At 42.0% G+C, this 18,332-nt stretch overlaps 1 long non-coding RNA gene across 1 annotated transcript; it reads right to left on the bottom strand.

Annotated features, from left to right (window-relative positions):
• Positions 1 to 6,438: 6,438 nt before the first annotated feature.
• Positions 6,439 to 9,752, bottom strand: LOC106600653 (uncharacterized). The gene is made up of 5 exons (XR_014391911.1): positions 9,232 to 9,752; positions 8,153 to 8,287; positions 7,746 to 7,802; positions 7,278 to 7,427; positions 6,439 to 7,134 (listed from the first exon to the last, which is right to left on the bottom strand). It is a non-coding gene; the product is annotated as an uncharacterized LOC106600653 (long non-coding RNA).
• Positions 9,753 to 18,332: the final 8,580 nt, after the last annotated feature.

Here is an 18,332-nt window from a genome sequence, read left to right as displayed (position 1 = left end):
AGGGTGGAGTGTTGGGCAGCTCTTTCCTCCATGGACGGGGCTGGCGCTGAAGCTCCTGCTGACTCCATTAGATGGGTGCGAGATTCTGTCAACAGTGGCTCAAGGAAGCAAGAGACAGAAAATCCGTGAACACACTTTTAATAAATAAGTCCAAACACGGTAGGGCAGGGCGCAATACAAACACACGCTCCAAAACCCCCAGCTGAATACTAAGCAGGGACGCATCCCACAAAAACCTCTGCGGTAAACAAAAAACACAGGCAGAGGGAAAACACTCATTCCTCTAACTACCACAGTCCTGACATAGAACAATCACGCACAAAACACAAATCTACCTAGCTAGACTAAATACCACCCCCCCCCCCCCCACTAATAACTAAAACAAAACAGGTGCGTGCCTAACCTAGACCTAACCAACAGAAAGTGAAACAGGATCGATGGCAGCTAGTAGGCCGGCGACGATGACCGCCGAGCGCCATCCGTCAGTGTCGTGACAATACCTGTTTATTTGTGGAAAAATCACACTGATTAAATCTTTAGTCATATCACAGTTTACCTATTTGCTTATGGTTTTGCCTACACCCAGTGACCTGTTTTTTAAAATTATATAAACAAAATAATATTCAATTGTATTTGTAATGGCATGCCAGACAAAATTAAAAGGGCCAATTTATATAATGAATATAATGAATATGAATTCAGACGGCAGAAATTATTAAATATTAAAGCATTAGACCTCTCACCAAAGGCATCAGTCATACAAAAGTTAAACTTAAATCTGAACTGGTTCTCTAGTAAATTAGTAAGATGTCTCACCTCATGTTCAAGAATGGCCTTTTACCCTTTATTCAGATCACAACCTCTCACTTTAGGTTATTTGAAAATGAAATAATCTCCAAAATATCGTTATTCTTTTAACAAGCCTCAGGAAGTTGGTTTCAATTTTAGTTTAATTCCCCTGAAAAGACAGAACAAATAATACAACAAATATTGTGGTTGAACTCAAATATAGTAATTTGATTAAAAAAACTTTCTCGATAACAAAAAAAAAGTATAATCTTTGTAAATGATATCATAAATAGGACTGGTGGAGTTATGTCACACATGCAGCTAAGAAACACATATGGAAATGTCTGCTCTACCTAAAATTAGAACCAACTAATTGCAGCATTACCGCAAAAATGGAAGAGGCAAGTGGAAAGGGGGAAAAGTAAGGAACTTGTCTGTCAGCCCAGCATTAAAGACCAAAATTGGTTAAAGATAATTGTGATAAGTAAAAATATATACCAGTTTCATTTAAGGACCAAAAAATTGACAGCTGTGCCATATAAATTGCAAAATAGTTGGGAAGAGATTTTCAATGTACCGATTCCATGGCACATTGTTTATGAATTGACACGCAAAACGACGCCGGATTTAAAACTTAGCATTTTTCAATTTAAATTATTATAAAACATTCTTGCAACCAATAGAATGTTATATATAAGGGGGATACAATCTTCCCAGCTCTGCAGATTTTTCTGTGAGGAGATAGGGTCATTAGATCCATATGTAGCTTGTTGGTCTCAGGTCCAGGAATGGCTGAAGAATTGTAACATTTACCTAGAGCTAACGCTGCAGATAGCAGTACTGGGTGATTGGAAAAGTCATAGTCAATCAATCAATAATATAATAATTATTTTAGCAAAAAAAATTTATCTTTAATTTACAATCTGTAGAAACTATGAGAATAGAAAGGTTCAGTACTTTTGTGAAGCATCACAGCACAGATGAAAAATATTTGGCAAATAGAAATCCAATATGGATGGTGTTAAGAGATAGACGGGAGAGGTTGAATGGAGCTGAAGGGTGAGACTAATAACAACAAGATAACGAATGTAAAACATACGGGGTCTGTAAAATGTATATAGGTTCAGAACCTTTGTGAAATAGCACAGTTACAAATATATGGCAATTAGAAATCAAACTGGATGGACATCAGAAATAGAGGAATGCCAGGACTAAAAACAAACAAAATATAACTATTGTAAAATAGACTGTGTCTGCAAAATGCATATAGTATGTATAAGCTGGAAGTAGAAGCCTAAGTGTTGTTGTTTATTAGTTTACTCCAATTGGGGGAGGGGCGGTAGGGTTTGCTGGGATTAATAAAGGAAAATATATTTAAAAAATATATGTATATATGTATGTGTATTTGTATGTATATGTGCATATGTATACATGTTTATATATATGTGGGTACGTGTATGAACAGTTGAAGTTGGAAGTTCTGTTAAAATGGCACCGGAAGGAATGGCAGTAGTTTTACGGGCGCCCAACCAATTGTGCTACTATGTGGGTTTTTTCGCGTTATTTGTAACTTATTTTGTACATAATGTTTCTGTAACCGTATCTTACGGCAAAAAAAGAGCTTCTGGATATCAGGACAGCGATCACTCACCTCGGATTAGACAAAGATTTTTTCTTCAACAAACAAGACGCACAAGACATTCTCCAAACACCCAGCAGGGCCGACATCCCCGTTATTTGCAAGAGGAAGCGACGCAGGTACAGAGGACAAAGAGCCGGATGCCTGGTCAGGACCTGGAGAAGGCGAATGGGAAAGCTGCCATTACCGTCAATACTACTCGCAATGTGCAATCATTGGAGAATAAATTAGACGAGGTACGATCACGAATATCCTACCAACGGGACATCAAAAACTGTAATATCCTATGTTTCACGGAATCATGGCTGAATGACGACATGGATATTCAGCTAGCGGGAAATACACTGCACCGGCAAGATAGAACAGCACACTCCGGTAAGAAGAGGGGGGGGCGGTCTGTGTATATTTGTAAACAACAGCTGGTGCACTAAATCTAAGGAAGTCTCTAGATTTTGCTCGCCTGAAGTAGAGTATATTGTGATAAATTGTATGCCACACTACGTGTCTAGAGAGTTTTCAGCTATACTTTCATGGCTGTTTATTTACCACCACAGACAGATGCTGGCACTAAGACCGCACTCAGTCAGCTGTATAAGGAAATAAGCAAACAGGAAACCACTCACCCAGAGGCGGCGCTCCTAGTGGCCGGAGACTTTAATGCAGGGAAACTTAAATCAGTTCTACCAAATTTCTATCAACATGTTAAATGTGCAACCACAGGGAAAAAAAATCTTGATCACCTGTACTCCACACACAGAAACGCGTACAAAGCTCTCCCTCGCCCTCCATTTGGTAAATCCGACCACAACTCTATCCTCCTGATTCCTGCTTACAAGCAGAAATTAAAGCAGAAAGCACCAGTGACTCGGTCTATAAAAAAGTGGTCAGATGAAGCAGATGCTAAACTACAGGACTGTTTTGCTATCACAGACTGGAACATGTTCTGGGATTCTTCCGATGGCATTGAGGAGTACACTACAGCAGTCACTGGCTTCATCAATAAGTGCATCGAGGACGTCGTCCCCACAGTGACTGTACGTACATACCCCAACCAGAAGCCATGGATTGCAGGCAACATTCGCACTGACCTAAAGGGTAGAGCTGCCGCTTTCAAGGTGCGGGACTCTAACCCGGAAGCTTACAAGAAATACTGCTATGCCATGCGACGAACCATCAAACAGGCAAAGCGTCAACACAGGGCTAAGATTGAATCATACTACACCGGCTACAATGCACGTCTTATGTGGCAGGGCTACAAAGGGAAGCACAGCAGCGAGCTGCCCAGTGACACGAGCCTACCAGATGAGCTAAATCACTTCTATGCTCGCTTCGAGGCAAGCAACACTGAGGCATGCTTGAGAGCATCAGCTGTTCCGGACGACTGTGTGATCACGCTCTCCGTAGCTGACGTGAGTAAGACCTTTAAACAGGTCAATATGCACAAGGCTGCAGGGCCAGACGGATTACCAGGACGTGTGCTCCAGGCATGTGCTGACCAACTGGCAGGTGACTTCAATTACATTTTGAACATGTCCCTGATTGAGTCTGTAATACCAACATGTTTCAAGCAGACAACCATAGTCCCTGTGCCCAAGAACACAAAGGCAACCTGCCTAAATGACTACAGACCCGTAGCACTCACGTCCGTAGCCATGAAGTCGTTTGAAAGGTTGGTAATGGCTCACATCAACACCATTATCCCAGAAATCCTAGACCCATTCCAATTTGCATACCGCCCAAACAGTTCCACAGGTGATGCAATCTCTATTGCACTCCACACTGCCCCAACCTGGACAAAAGGAACACTTATGTGAGAATGCTATTTGTTGACTACAGCTCAGCATTCAACACCATAGTACCTCAATGCTCATCACTAAGCTAAGGATCCTGGAACTAAACACCTCCCTCTGCAACTGGATCCTGGACTTCCTGACAGGCCCCCAGGTGGTGAGGGTAGGTAGCAACACATCTGCTACGCTGATCCTCAACACTGGAGCTCCCTAGGGGTGCATGCTCAGTCCCCTCCTGTACTCCCTGTTCACCCACGACTGCATGGCCAGGCATGACTCCAACACCATCATCAAGTTTGCAGACGACACAACAGTGGTAGGCCTGATCACCGACAACGACGAGACAGCCTATAGGGAGGAAGTCAGAGACCTGGCCGGGTGGTGCCAGAATAACAACCTATCCCTCAATGTAACCAAGACTAAAGACATTATTGTGGACAACAGGAAAGGAGGACTGAGCACGTCCCCATTCTCATCGACGGGGCTGTAGTGAAGCAGGTTGAGAGCTTTAAGTTCCTTGGTGTCCACATCAACAACAAACTAGAATGGTCCAAAAACAGCAAGACAGTCATGAAGAGGGCACGACAAAGCCTATTCCCCATCAGGAAACTAAAAAGATTTGGCATGGGTCCTGAGATCCTCAAAAGGTTCTACAGCTGCAACATCGAGAGCATCCTGACTGGTTGCATCACTGCCTGGTACGGCAATTGCTCGGCCTCTGACCGCAAGGCACTACAGAGGGTAGTGTGTACGGCCCAGTATATCACTGGGGCTAAGCTGCCTGCTATCCAGGACCTCTACACCAGGCGGTGTCAGAAGAAGGCCCTAAATATTGTCAAAGACCTCAGCCACCCCAGTCATAGACTATTCTCTCTACTACCGCATGGCAAGTGGTACCGGAGTGCCAAGTCTAGGATAAAAAGGCTTCTCAACGGTTTTTACCCCCAAGCCATAAGACTCCTGAACAGCTAATCAAATGGCTACCCGGAGTATTTGCATTGTGTGCCCCCCCCCCCCCAACCTCTCTGTTTATCATATATGCATAGTCACTTTAACTATACATTCATGTACATGCTACCTCAATTGGGCCGACCAACCAATGCTCCCGCACATAGGCCTAACCGGGCTATCTGCATTGTGTCCCACCCAACACCCGTCAACCCCTCTTTTACGCTTCTGCTACTCTCTGTTCATCATATATACATAGTCACTTTAACCATATCTACATGTACATACTACCTCAATCAGCCCGACTAACGGTGTCTGTATGTAGCCTCGCTACTTCTATAGCCTCGCTACTGTATATAGCCTGTCTTTTTTGTTTTATTTCTTTACCTACCTATTATTCACCTAATACCTTTTTTTGCACTATTGGTTAGAGCCTGTAAGTAAGCATTTCACTGTAAGGTCTACACCTGCAGTATTCGGCGCACGTGACAAATAAACTTTGATTGATCTTCGCTTGACATCATGGGTAAATCAAAAGAATCAGGCACTGAAATTGAAGGTAGGCCTTGAAATAAATCCACAGGTACACCTCCAATTGATGCAAATGACGTTAATTAGCCTATCAGAAGCTTCTAAAGCCATGACATCATTTTCTGGAATTTTCCAAGCTGTTTAAAGGCACAGTCAACTTAGTGTATGTAAAATTGTGACCCACTGGAATTGTGATACAGTGAATTATAAGTGAAATAATCTGTCTGTAAACAATTGTTGGAAAAATGACTTGTGTCAGGCACAAAGGAGATGTCCTAACCGACTTCCCAAAACTATAGTTTGTTAACAAGAAATTTGTGGAGTGGTTGAAAATGACTCCAACCTAAGTGTATGTAAACTTTGGATTTCAACTGTATGTGTTATTGATAGATGCACACACGCACTTCATGTTAATGTTTTTAAATGTATGTCAATTGTAACGTTTTTTTCTGTCATGTCTTTTTCATTATGTGTCGAACCCCAGTAAGACTAGTTGTCACCATTGATGTCCGTTAATTGGGAGCATAATAAATCAAATCAAAAATCTAAATTCTTCTTTGTCTTTTTTCTTCCTCCTCTTTGTCTTCGGTATAATGGAGTTCACACACATGTCCATGCCGCCACCTGCTGTAGCAGTTTTTTTGTCCATTTTGATAACAACTTCACATCAAAAGAGAATAAAACAGTTGATATCTAGTAATAGCCTATGTATTGATAATTAAAGGAATAAAAAACAAATGGTGCAGTTTGAGAAACCTTTATTAGCTGTGGGCAGCTTGAATAACTGATTAATTTTATAGAACAGCACCAAATATGTTTAAGAAAAAGGATCGCAATCTCTGGATTATGAGATAATATATTTTTTATGTGTGTGCACAAACTATTACAAGTAAATATTTTAATTGCATTGTATACCATCCTCTAACAACCATTATTAAAGGTAGAGTCAGCAAAATGTCATCGCCTCGAGCAACACCGGAGATATTGAGATGAGAGATGCAGCATTTCGCTCTCACGCTGTCAGACACAGTATCTGTCCATGTGCACGGGTTTGCTTCACGCTGTTTACTTTCTGCATCTACGTCATATCGCTGAGTCTACCTTTAATTCAGATGATCTATTGTGCGCTGTAGTTTATAGATGAGGAACTACAGTATAAGAAGAAAGGCCATAAACAGAGAGCACCATCCCTGACATACAAATGTGGTTCTACTATACAAAATGAGAACCAAATTAAACACAATCCATACAGGCTCTTTTTTAAACAATTGGGAAAATGAAAAACATAGTATTTCCCATTCATTTTGTGGGCAAGTACACACTCTGCAGCTTCTGCCAACAGTCTATCAGTGCTCTGATGAGTCTTATCCTCTTCTTCTTCTTTCCCTTCGTTCTCTGGGAAGTCACACACGGGGCAGCTCTCTTCTGTCTTCTCACCTGAAAGAAAGCTAAATACTGAAGATCCATCTCATGCCAATACATCGTCATTGACTGATAATACCTCATTTATTCATGTTTATTATGATTATAAAACTGAAAATGTAAGTGACAAAAGTTCCTGTCTTTAAGATTGGCCTCACCAGGTCAGTGTGTTTGCAGTTCTGTCTGATCAGCTGTTCCATCATCTCCACTGGCTTCTCCATGCCCCCCTGTTGTCTAATGCCCTGCCTGCGGCCCTGGCACAGGAACTGCTGAGTCATACCATGGATGGAGCGCAAAACGTGCTGCACCTGCCATTAACAAGCATAGGAAAACAGTGAATTAGGCCTACTGTCAAATAAGAGATACACATAGGAGATACATGTTGTTTAATGCTTGTGTTATCATCAGACACACATTTTATTGTATACCTTCAATCAGTCATTCATTCAGCAAATCAAACAACCAAATCACGTTCTTATTGTAGTATAAGGCAAGGCCATAGGGGTAATTGTTGTCACAGAAGGGCATTAGCTACATCCCCTGTCCATGGTGCTGAAACTTGAGGGTTCCATTCAGTATAGATGGTCTCACACACACACACACACACACACACACACACACACTACCTTTCCTGAGGGACAACGGTCCCTCTCTTTGGATGTGTCAAAATTGCCAGTCAGATTCTGTTCCAATAAAGCAAACAAACCGTTAGACAATAAAATAATATAACATTCATAAGGCAAACCAGTGGAGGGCAGTCAAAAACAAGTATTCACTGTACAGACACACCCACTTCTCCAAGTGAGGGTGCCAACTGCATTATATTATATGGTGGCTCAAATTATAGTGCCAGAGTTATTGAATACGTTTTGCTCACGTGTAAATTTTGCACCTGACATTTTCCAGGGACAATATAAAAGGTAGAACAAATTAATATAGATAAAACTGAACTAATGGTTAAGTGTGAGATTAATCCAGTTTGATTTTATGAACAGTAGGCTAACACACTTTGACGTTGTGAAGGCCCACATACCAAATTCTGAAGTTCAACGAAGATGAGTTCTCTGTATGAGCCGAGTATCTCCGAATAGTTGCACCTGCGCTTAGTGTAGGAGACACCCAACAGCAGAAACACCAAGACGCTACGGAGCACAGGCCCGTTCACACACTGAAACATTTAGTAGTGCATGAGTTAGGACATAGCAGGCAGTTAGATTGTTTTAATTCACGTCTTAGTTTAATGTATAGCACAGTTGGGGATGGGGTCCATTCATGTAAATAAAATGTAAAAACAACTTAATGATTAGGGTTTTTTCTCCACCGCAAACGGTTTAATTTTGAACTGTTGATCATGCTTATATATAGGCGTATTATGGACAGTTTACGCAGAGTTAAAATCAACTAATGTTTAGACTTTTTCTCCACCCTAAACTGTTTCATTTTTAACTGTTGATCATGATTAAATATAGACTTATACTTATTACGCACAGTTTACACACTCTCGTACGCCCAACACATGTTATTACTGGGCGCAACGGTGCACAATAAGTAGGCTATACGTCTGTATTTAACAATGATCAACAGTACAAAATGGAACAGTTTAGGGTGGAGAAAAAAACTAAACATTAGTTGGTTTTACATTTTATCTAGATTTTTTTTATTTCAAATTTCACCTTTATTTAACCATGTAAGCTAGTTGAGAACAAGTTTTCATTTACAACTGCGACCTGGCCAAGATATAGCAAAGCAGTTCGACACGTACAACAACAACATAGAGTTACATGGAATAAACAAGCGTACAGTCAATAATACAATAGAAAAAAAGTCTATATACAGTGTGTGCAAATGGCGTGAATAAATAGGCCATAGTAGCGAAGTAATTACAATTTAGCAAATGAACACTGAAGTGCTAAATAGCAGATGATGATGTGAAAGTAGAAATACTGGTGTGCAAAAGAGCAGAAAAGTAAATTAAAACAATATGGGGATGAGGTAGGTAGATTGGGTGGGCAATGAATGGATCCCATCCCCAAGTGTGCTTTCCATTAAACTAAGGCAGCACCCATCGTTACGCAGGTATGCATCACCTGTCAGAAGGGAATGGCCACCTACCATTTATCATTTTCTATAAGATGTTCTTCAGACGAGCAAATCCCTGTCCTCGGGAGCCAGCAAGAGCGGTGGGAGTTATTCATGGTAGGGCTGCGTACATTGTATCCAAACGGTAAGTCGCCTATGTGGTTGTTTAAATACGGTTTAATGTAAAAAGTCAACGCGTTGGCAAGCGGACCCAGGATGTGCCGTGGTTTTCCCGAAGATGCGTGGTTACCAACATTGCTGAATTCCCGTTGGCGTCTTTAGTTTCCCTCTCCGTCATGGGTTGCTGGCGCTGGGCTTAGGATTTCACCAAACTCCAGTCCCATCAAGTCGAGAAAAACTTCCGCGATCAATCACATTTTCAGTTTCTTTCGGTTTCGTTGGAGAGAAACTATTGGCGCAGGGTATCAATGTCGACAGGTTTAGGTTAGATGCACTTTAGAGACCTCGAAATAATTTGGGTCATGCGTAATAATAGAATAATGCTGACACTGTTGTATTCAAACTGTTGAATTCAAGTCAAAGAAATGTATTGTGAATTTACACTGAGTATACCAAACATTAGGAACACCTTCCTAATATTGAGTTGCATCCCCCCCCTTTTTCCCTCAGAACATCCGTAATTCGTTGGGGTTTGGACTCCACAAGGTGTCAAAAGCGTTCCACAGGGATGCTGGCCCATGTCGACTCCAATGCTTCCCACAGTTGTGTCAAGTTAGCTTGATACATACGGGAAACAGTTGCAACCTGGTCTCAGAGCATTTCATATTATTCTGTAAGTAAATCCGAGACACTCCATTTAGTATGATATGGTATGGTTTGGTATGGTTACATAAGACAGATGGTTGCTGCAACAAAAGGAGGGTGGTTGGTTAGTTATGTCTAGCAACCCAAAGGTTGCGAGTTTGAATCTCGTCTGGACAATTTTGGCTAATTATCAACTTTTCAACTACTTACTACTTTTTAGCTACTTTGCAACTAGTTAGCATGTCAGCTAACCCATCCCCTACCCTTAACCCTTTTAGCTAAATTTAACCCATTAACCTAACTCCTAAGCTTAACCCATTAACCTAACTCCTAAGCTTAACCCATTAACCTAACTCCTAAGCTTAACCCATTAACCTAAATCCTAAACTGAACCCATTAACCTAACTCCTAAGCTTAACCCATTAACCTAACTCCTAAGCTTAACCCATTAACCTAACTCCTAAGCTTAACCCATTAACCTAACTCCTAAGCTTATCCCATTAACCTAACTCCTAAGCTTAACCCATTAATCTAACTCTTAAGCTTAACCCATTAAAACCTGTTGGGGCTAGGGGGCAGTATTTGCACAGCCGGATAAAAAACGTACCCGATTTAATCTGGATACTACTCCTGCCCAGTAACTAGAATATGCATATAATTAGTAGATTTGGATAGAAAACACTCTAAAGTTTCTAAAACTGTTTGAATGGTGTCTGTGAGTATAACAGAACTCATATGGCAGGCAAAAACCTGAGAAGATTCCATGCAGGAAGTGGAAATCTGATTTGTGGAATCACCTTCAACACTTTGCCTATGAAACACACCGTGAGTTAGGATTCATTTAGCACTTCCTAAGGCTTCCACTAGATGTCAACAGTCTTTACAAAGTGGTTTGAGTCTGCTCCGGTAAAAACTGACCGAACGAGAGGCCTGGAAAGTTGGTCATAGACGGAGGGCCATTACTACTATGACGCGGGCGCCCGTGGGTACCCTCTCGTTCCGAAACGTTTAGTAAGACAATGCAATCGTCCGCCTTGAATATTATTGAAGCTCTGATTGAAAAAGGCCCTAAAGATTTATGTTATACAACGTTTGACATGTTTGAACATTCGCGCCTCGTACATTTTGAGTAGCCTTCGGAATGCGCTAACAAGAAGGAGCTATTGGGACATAAATTATTAACTTTTTCGAACAAAACTACATTTGTTGTGGACCTGGGATTCCTGGAAGTGCCTTCTGTGAAGATAATCAAAGGTAAGTGAATATTTACAATAGTATATTTGATTTTAGATGACTCCAAGATGGCGCTAACCTGTATCGCCTAGCCTATTTTTCTGAGCCTAGCACCTCGTTTATTGCAAAGTGTGATTTCCCAGTAAAGTTATTTTTAAATCTGGCAATGCGGTTGCATTCACGAGATGTTAATCTATAATTCTTTGAATGACAATATTATATTGGACCAATGTTTTCGAATAGTAATTTTGTAGTGCTGATTCACCGGAAGCATTTGAGGGAAAATATTTTCTGAACATCACGCGCCGATGTAAAATGCTGTTTTTATATATAAATGTGAACTTTATCGAACAAAAAATGCATGTATTGTGTAACATGATGACCTAGGAGTGTCATCAGATGAAGATTGTCAAAGGTTAGTGCTGCATTTAGCTGTGCTTTGGGTATTTGTGATGCATGCACGTTTCTTTGAAAACGGCAGTGTGATTATTTTTGGCAGGGTACTCTCCTAACATAATCTAATGTTTTGCTTTTGCTGTAAAGCCTTTTTGAAATCGGACAACGTGGTTCGATTCAGGAGAAGTGCATCTATAAAATGGTGTAAAATAGTCATATGTTTGAGTTATAGCATTTATGAGGTATTTGTATTTCACGCGACGCGATTCCACTGGCTGTTGACTAGGGTGGGACGCAAACGTCCCAGGTTCCCAGACAGGTTAATCTAACTCTTAAGGTTAACCCATCAACCTAACTCATAAACTTAACCCATTAACCTAACTCATAAACTTAACCCATTAACCTAACTCCTAAACTTAACCCTAACCCCTAGCCTAGCTAATGTTTTCCACCTAGCTAGAATTTGTAACATATCAAACATTTTACAAATTCATAACATGTAATACGAATTATAATTTGTAACATGTCATATGAAATAGGTGATGGACAGCCACAAATTAATAAATACCATATGAAACGTAACACACTGTATCATACTAAATTGAGTGTTTCTTAGATATACGTACAGAATAATACAAAATGCTCTGAGAGAAGGTTGCACAAACCGTTGAACCATGCACCTACTACCATACCCAGTTCAAATGCACTTCAATCTTTTTGTCTTGCCCATTCACCCTCAGAATGGCACACATACACAATCCATGTGTCACGGGTGTCGTTGGGTAGAGACGACCAAAACGCTGCAGGAATGTGGATGCTCATCTTGATTAATTTATTAAATAAAGTGAACACCAAAAACAACAAAAACGAAGAACGACAGAAGACAGTTTAACAGGCTAAAGTAACAGCAGTGCTAAAGATAACTACCCACAACTAAACAGGTGAAAACCAGCATATTAAATATGACTCCCAATCAGAAACAACGATGAACGGCTGTTCCTGATCGAGAGCCACACAGACTACAAAGAAATATGCAAACTAGAAAACCATAGAAAACCAACACTAAATCATACACAAAAACCCCGGACTACCTAAACCAAACACCCCTTCAATATTCACACACAACCTGAACCACACAAAACAAATATCCCTCTGCCACGTCCTGACCAAATATATAATACAAATACTCCCTCTACTGGTCAGGACGTGACAGTACCCCCCCCCCCCTCCCCCAAAGGTGCAGACCCCGGATGCACCTCACACAAAAAAACAACAACATACCCCAAAACAAACAAAATAATCCCCTAAACTAAAGGGAGGGAAGGGAGGGTGGCTGCCGTCAACAACGGCACCTGTGCTACATCCCCCCTCCCCAACCCACCTATACTGGAGGTGGCTCAGGTTCTGGCCTACTGTCCTCCAGACTGTAGGCAGACTCACTCGGTTCCGGGTCGTAGGCAGACTTATTCAGTTCCGAGCTGTAGGCAGACACACAATTCAAAGTTATATTGTAACTCAATCAGTTCCCGGATCGCAGGCAGACTCACTCGGTTCCGGATCGCAGGCAGACTCACTCGGTTCCGGATCGCAGGCAGACTCACTCGGTTCCGGATCGCAGGCAGACTCACTCGGTTCCGGATCGCAGGCAGACTCACTCGGTTCCGGATCGCAGGCAGACTCACTCGGATCCGGATCGCAGGCAGACTCACTCGGATCCGGATCGCAGGCAGACTCACTCAGTTCCGGATCGCAGGCAGACTCACTCGGTTCCGGATCGCAGGCAGACTCACTCGGTTCCGGATCGCAGGCAGACTCACTCGGTTCCGGATCGCAGGCAGACTCACTCGGTTCTGCACAGTGGGCCATCTCCTTTGGTTCCGAACTGTAGGCCATCTCACTCGGTTCTGCACAGTGGGCCGTCTCCCTTGGTTCCGAACTGTAGGCCGTCTCACTCGGTTCCGGGCTTAACACTCGCACCGGATAGTCATGACGGGGCACTGTTGCCGAATACTCTGGACGGGGCACTGTTGTCGGATACTCTGGACGGGGTACTGTCTCCGGACACTCTGGACTGGGCACTGATTCCGGAAGCTCGAGGCTGGGCTGACGCACTGGAAGCCTGATGCGCGGGGCTGGTAGTGGAGGTACCAGGCTGGAGACACGCACCCTAGGGCTAGTGCGGGAAGCAGGTGCAGGCCGAAGGAACTAATATTACGCACCGGAAGCCTGATGCGTGGTGCTGGTACTGGAACTGCCAGTTTGAGAACACGCACCTCATGGCTAGTGCGAGGAGCGGAAACAGGCTGAGTAGGACTAGGCTGACTCACTGGAAGCTTGATGCGTGGTGCTGGCACTGGACGTGCCAGACTAGGGGTTTGCACTTCCGGGTCAGCATGAGAGGCGGGAACTGGAAAAACTGAGCCATGGAGGCGCACAGGCGGTCTTGATCGCACCTCCTGCACAACCCGTCCTGGCTGGATGGAACTAGCAGCCCTGTACGAGCGGGGTGCTAGTACAGCCCTATATGGCCTATTTGGTAAAAGACCAAGTCCATATTATGGCAAGAACAGCTCAATTAAGCAAAGAAAAATGACAGTCCATCATTACATGAAGGTCAGTCAACCGGGAAATTTTCAAGAACTTTGAAAGTTTCTTCAAGTGCAGGACCGCCACAGGAAAGGAAGAGTTACCTCTGCTGCAGAGGATAAGATCATTAGAGTTACCAGCCTCAGAAATTACAGCCCCAAAAAATGCTTCATAGAGTTCAAGTAACAGACACATCTCAACATCAACTGTTCAGAGGAGACTGCGTGAATCAGGCCTTCATGGTCGAATTGCTGCAAAGAAACCACTACTAAAGGACACCAATAAGAAGAGACTTGCAAGACGAAGAGACTTGTTTGGGCCAAGAAACACAATCAGTGTCTACGACCTGTGGAAATCTGTCTTTTGGTCTGATGCGTCCAACTTTGAGATTTGTGGTTCCAACAGCCTTGTCTTTTTGAGATGCAGAATAGATGAACGGTTTGGTTCCCACCATGAAGCATGGAGGTGGAGGTGTGATGGTGTGGGGGTGCTTAACTGGTGACACTGTCTGTGATTTATTTAGAATTCAAGAAACACTTAACCTGTCTGGGATAGGGGGCAGTATTTTCACGGCTGGATAAAAAATGTCCCCGATTTAAACTGGTTACTACTATGGCCCAGAAACTAGAATATGCATATTATTAGTAGATCTGGATAGAAAACACTCTAAAGTTTCTAAAACTGTTTGAATGGTGTCTGTGAGTATAACAGAACTCATATGGCAGGCAAAAACCTGAGGAAATTCCAAGCAGGAAGTGGCCTGTCTGACAATTTGTAGTCCTTCTGTTGCATCTCTATCGAAATTACAGTATCTGTGCTGTTACGTGTCACTTTCTAAGGCTTCCATTGGCTCTCTAAAGCGTTCAGAAACCGGATTGACGCGTCTCCTGTCTCTGGGCAGATAACAGCAGCTCAGTTTATCAGTGGACTGCCTGGTGACAGTGAGACTGGAGATGCGTGTTCACGAGACCTCGCCATTTTTTTCTTTCCCTCTTTGAATAAATACAACGTTGTCCGGTTGGAATATTATCGCTATTTTACGAGAAAAATAGCATAAAAATGTATTTTAAACAGCGTTTGACATGGTTCTAAGTACGGTAAAGAAACATTTTGAAATGTTTTGTCACGAAATGCATGCGCGTTACCCTTTGGATAGTGACCTGAACGCACAAACAAAATGGAGGTATTTGGATATAACTATGGATTATTTGGAACCAAAACAACATTTGTTGTTGAAGTAGAAGTCCTGGGAGTGCATTCTGACGAAGAACAGCAAAGGTAATCCAATTTTTCTTATAGTAATTCTGAGTTTAGTGAGCCCCGAAGTTGGCGGGTGTCTGAATAGCTATGTACTCAGAATATTGCAAAATGTGCTTTCACGGAAAAGCTATTTTAAAATCTGACATAGCAATTGCATAAAGGAGTTCTGTATCTATAATTCTTAAAATAATTGTTATGTATTTTGTCAACGTTTATGATGAGTAATTTAGTAAATTCACCGGAAGTTTTCGGTGGGTATGCTAGTTCTGAACATCACATGCTAATGTAAAAAGCAGGTTTTTGATATAAATATGAACTTGATTGAACAAAACATGCATGTATTGTATAACATAATGTCCTAGGAGTGTCATCTGATGAAGATCATCAAAGGTTAGTGCTGCATTTAGCTGTGGTTTGGGTTTTTGTGACATATATGCTTGCTTTGAAAATGGCTGTGTGATTATTTTTGACTGGGTACTCTCCTGACATAATCTAATGTTTTGCTTTCGCTGTAAAGCCTTTTTGAAATCCGACAACGTGGTTGGATTAACGAGAGTCTTATCTTTGAAATGGTGTAAAATAGTCATATGTTTGAGAAATGGAAGTTATAGCATTTTTAAGGTATTTGTATTTCGCGCCACGCGATTCCACTGGCTGTTGAATAGAGTGGGACGCTAACGTCCCACCTAGCCCAGAGAGGTCAACCAGCATGGCTACCACTGCATTCTGCAGCAATACACCATCCCATCTGGTTTGCGCTTAGTGGGACTATCATTTGTTTTTCAACAGGACAATGACCCAACACACACCTCCAGTCTGTGTTAGGGTTATTTGACCAAGAAAGAGAGTGATGGAGTGCTGCATCAGATAACCTGGCCTCACAATCACCCGACCTCAACCCAAATTAGATGGTTTGGAATGAGTTGGACTGCAGAGTGAAGGAAAAGCAGCCAACAAGTGCTCAGCATATGTGGGAACTCCTTCAAGACTGTTGGAAAAGCATTCCAGGTGAAGCTGGTTGAGAGAATGCCAACAGTGTGCAAAGCTGTCATCAAGGCAATGGGTGGCTAAGCAGGGCAGACATGTCTTACTATTAGTTAAATATCAATTGTTAACCATTAATATAAAATAAACCAGATAAATATGTAATTTTTCTATCACACAAGGCACACCTGTTGAAATGCATTCCAGGTGACTGTCTCATGAAGATGGTTGAGAGAATGCCAAGAGTGTGCAAAGCTGTCATCAAGGCAAAGGGTGGCTACTTTGAAGAATCTCAAATGTAAAATATATTTTGATTTGTTTAACACTTTTTTGGTTAGTACATGATTCCATATGTGTTATTTCATAGTTTTGATGTCTTCACTATTATTATACAATGTAGATAATAGTGAAAATAAAGAAAAACTCTTGAATAAGTAGGTGTGTCCAAACCTTTGACTGGTACTGTATGTAGCAGAGTTGAAGAAACGGTCTGAGTTTGGAGTGAACCTAAATGAAACGTTAAGGGATATATTCTAGTGTGGACTAAAACATGAATACATTCAGAAATGTTTGTTCACAGAATCAAATCTCACTTTTGAAAAGGCTGTTGAAATTGCTGTAGCTATGGAAATGGTTACCAAAGATGCAATTGAGTTGCAAAGTAAAATAAATACTGACCTCTTCACAAACTTCCCTGCACAAGTTCACGCAGCAGACAATACCCCCGTGTGGCCAGAAAATACAACATGGTCACAAAGCAGAGGACTGCTGTTTGAAAGACGAAATTTGTCACAAATTGAATAGACCGGGTCACATTCAAAGAGCATGCAGAGAAAAATGCAGTCACAACAGGAAAACTGAGAAAATGAAAGGGTTGTTGAATGCACTAGCAGAGAACAGTGGCAGTGATTCAGATGAACGGTTAATTGGTACAATGGAGTTAAACACAATGACTTCTCCCAGCAGTAGCATAATATGGGTGACACCAGAAATCGAAGGCAAACCCATCAAAATGGAGCTGGACAAAGGATCTGATCTGCATTGTCTATAATTTCCACTACTGTCTACAATGAGCACTTCAAGGCTATCAAGCTGAAGGACACAAATGTGTTGCTGAAGACATACTCAGAAGAGCGATTGAGCCCAATGGGGGCATTGCAGGTCAGAGTAAGTTATGGGGAGCAAACACAGCAGTTACAACTGTATCTGGTGCCTGGAACAGCCCCCCATTATAGCTGAACTGATATGACTTGAAAATGCTCCACACGTCCTTGCCTAATCAGAAAGGCACAGACCAAACACATATACGACATTGTTTTCGCTGATCTGATGGGAACAGTAAAAGGCTTCACAGCCAAACTCGTACTGAGAGATGATGCATCCCCAAAATTATGCAAAGCTTGATCTGTTCCATACTCCCTGAGACCAAAGGTGGAAGCGGAAATTGATTGCTTACAGGATACAGGCATCCTGACGAAAGTGGACAGAAGCAAATGGGAAGCACCCATTGTTCCTATTGTAAAGAAAGACGGGTCTGTTAGAATGTGTGGGGACTTCAAGGTAACTGTGAATTCAATGTTGCATGTGGACCAATACCCCCTGCCACGTCTGGATGACATCTTTGTTGCACTAGCTGGTGGGAAACAAGATAGTGTTCTGTGGACATGAAATCAACCACAATGGATTGCACAAAACACAGGACAAAAATCGATGCAGTGGTACAGGCACCACGACAGCAAAATGTGACAGAAGTGAGATCTTTCACTGGACTGACCAATTACTACAGAAGATTCCTCCCAAACTTTTCAGCAGGACTCCAGCCTCTCAATCAGCTCCTGGAAAAGAATAGGACATATCAGTGGACAGAACAGTGTGAAAATTGAGGCAAAACGGCTCATCAAATCTGAACA

This window comes from Salmo salar, chromosome 03 (genome assembly GCF_965601325.2).
Source record: "Salmo salar chromosome 03, fSalSal1, whole genome shotgun sequence".
In the NCBI taxonomy this organism is placed as follows: Eukaryota; Metazoa; Chordata; class Actinopteri; order Salmoniformes; family Salmonidae; genus Salmo; species Salmo salar.
The sequence above is the reverse complement of the archived record's forward strand: the minus strand, read 5'-3'. Positions and strand labels throughout refer to the sequence as shown.